We start from the raw sequence: 2,392 nt of genomic DNA, 5'->3' as shown, positions 1-2,392 counted from the left end.
CACTGGGGGACCATAGGCAGGCTGGGGGAACTCACATTAATGTTAAAAAAAAAACTCATAAAGTGACATTTTCATGCCATGGGACCTTTAATGAAAGAAAGCTGCTTTAATCACCTTCTGCGATGGGATATAAACATTAAGTCTGAGTCTAGAATAAAGCCCAGAGCTGTGATTTCTGATTTTACCTGACTCAAGATGTAGGAGTGAACACATCAGAGAACTGGGAGCTGAAACTATCTTTCTTTTTCTAGTTGTTTAGTTAACCCTCATGTTGTCCATTTTCTAAATGTCTATATCAGAAATATGGGTCTCTTTTTAACTTCCTACTTTTAATGAACCAAAAATAACATGAATGGATGATTCCATACAACATGCATCGCAAGTACAACAAAAGATCGGATCTCTAATTTCATTGGTGTGAATTTGGGGTGCTTTGTTAAATGTTTTAGCATTTGAAAAAGAAACTGAAATGTTTCGAAACAGTATCCGCACTGAACGTTGACATATACCAGTCTGTGATGATCCTTCCTTTAATATAAAGGCCGTTACACACCAACCAGACGGCCGACCGTCGGCAGGAAAGCCAGTGTGACTGATCGGTCTCCCCGAGTCGGTCCAAAAAGTTCCTCAGAACACCGAAGAGACGAGACGTAATACGTCTCCATAACAGCAGGCGGCGCTAATCTGGATTGTCGCCCAAAAATGAAAACCGGCAGCTGATTGGACGAACGCGTCACGTGGGTCTGGCTGCTGCTTCCGGATGGCGACTCGCGACAGAACACGATCTCATATCGTCCTAAAATAGTTCACCGTAACGTGTTTCTGAAAACATCTGAAGAGAGAAACAGGCCGTGCAGCTGCTGAATCTTCATTTCAGATCAACAAAGGTCAGTTTAGAAGATGTTCGTCAGGTTTTGAGAGACTCTAGTCACGCTCATCTCGCTCCTCGTTTCCTGGTCAGCTCTCCACCAATCAGATGGCTCATTGAGTCAGACTGCCGGCAGTGCCCGCCCCCCCGATTCAACATGTCAAATTAGCCCAAATGAAGGTCGACGGCCCCTCAGACAGACAACAGCACGGAGCACACCGACCAGACTCGAGGCACCGACCTCGCCAGACTGTCAGACGGCCGATTATCAGCCCGCTGTGTACCTGCCTTCAGTCTAAATAATTCATCATTTCTGGGTTTTTTTAACTCAAGGATTAGTTAGTTGGTGTTAGTGTGACATGGTAGTGAAAAGAAGTGTAAAACGGCAACAAAAAAACCCGCCAAAAACATTGAAAAAAGCTCCAAAAGTGTTGAAAAAAGCTCCAAAATCGTCAGAAAAAGTGTGGATTTTTTGGGGTTTTGACCCGGGAGGACGACAAGTGCACGGTCCAACGGAAGACAACACAAGAGTTAAACCTGGAAGCAGAGTTCAGTTCAGATTGCATTACAGTAATCTAATCTACTTGAAATAAATGCAGTTCTTCTGCATATTCTTGGGATTAAACAGCCGTACCTTTGCAATATTTCATTTAATGGAAGAAAGCTGCTTTAATCACCTTCTGAGCTGGGATATAAACATTAAGTCTGAGTCTAGAATAAAGCCCAGAGCTGTGATTTAAGCCCAGAGCTGTGATTTAAGCCCAGAGCCTGTGATTTAAGCCCAGAGCTGTGATTTAAGCCCAGAGTCTTGATTTAAGCCCAGAGCTGTGATTTAAGCCCAGAGCCTTGATTTAAGCCCAGAGCTGTGACTGAGCTTCTGATTTAACCTGCATATGTAGGAGTGAACAGATCTGAGAGTCTGCAGTGTTTGAGTTTGGGAGAGTGAGAGAAGCAGTCCCAGTAGTCCCCCAGTAGTCCCAGTAAGAAACCTGAAAGGATCCCAGACAGTAATAACAGATTTAGACTCACTGTGGTAGCTGCAGTTTCCTCTGGTTTCCTCTTGTAGTGTTGGACTAAAACTTCCAGTTCTCCCAGCAGCTCAGAGTCCTCGCTCTGCCACCCCACACACACACAAGGAGGAGGAGGAGGAGGAGGAGGAGGAGAAGGAGGAGGAGTAACTGGAATCTGAACCCTGGGTGTTGAAGGCAGGACGAGAGTCTGAGAAACGTGAATCCGTCCAGCTGCATTGTGGGAAATGTAGGTGTGTTGTTTTGGGCACATGAGAAATAGAAGGAAGGAAGTTTATGTACTGAAGCAGCTTTTACAGACAGTCACAAAGTGCTTCACAAGCAGAAAATAAACAACTAAAAATAAGACCCAGTGAAGAACAAATGAATCAAATAACAATGAAAAAGCATAAAGCATAAAAAGCATGGAAAACGCCAAAAAAACATTAAAAAAACACTCAAGAATAGCCACAAAAACATCAGAATAAGTGTAGGAAATGCTGAAAAAGGCACAAAA

At 43.7% G+C, this 2,392-nt stretch overlaps 1 protein-coding gene across 1 annotated transcript in view; it reads right to left on the bottom strand.

Annotated features, from left to right (window-relative positions):
- The window catches only part of slco2b1 (solute carrier organic anion transporter family, member 2B1), a 42,801-nt gene extending 40,795 nt beyond the window's left edge, over nucleotides 1–2,006 (bottom strand). The window contains exon 1 of the mRNA XM_078266836.1: nucleotides 1,898–2,006. The gene's annotated coding sequence lies outside the window, so the exon portion shown is untranslated. The remainder of the gene's footprint in view (nucleotides 1–1,897) is intronic.
- Between the last annotated feature and the right edge of the window lie 386 nt (nucleotides 2,007–2,392).

The sequence above is a fragment of the Sander vitreus genome, chromosome 13 (assembly GCF_031162955.1).
Source record: "Sander vitreus isolate 19-12246 chromosome 13, sanVit1, whole genome shotgun sequence".
Classification (NCBI taxonomy): Eukaryota; Metazoa; Chordata; class Actinopteri; order Perciformes; family Percidae; genus Sander; species Sander vitreus.
The sequence above is the reverse complement of the archived record's forward strand: the minus strand, read 5'-3'. Positions and strand labels throughout refer to the sequence as shown.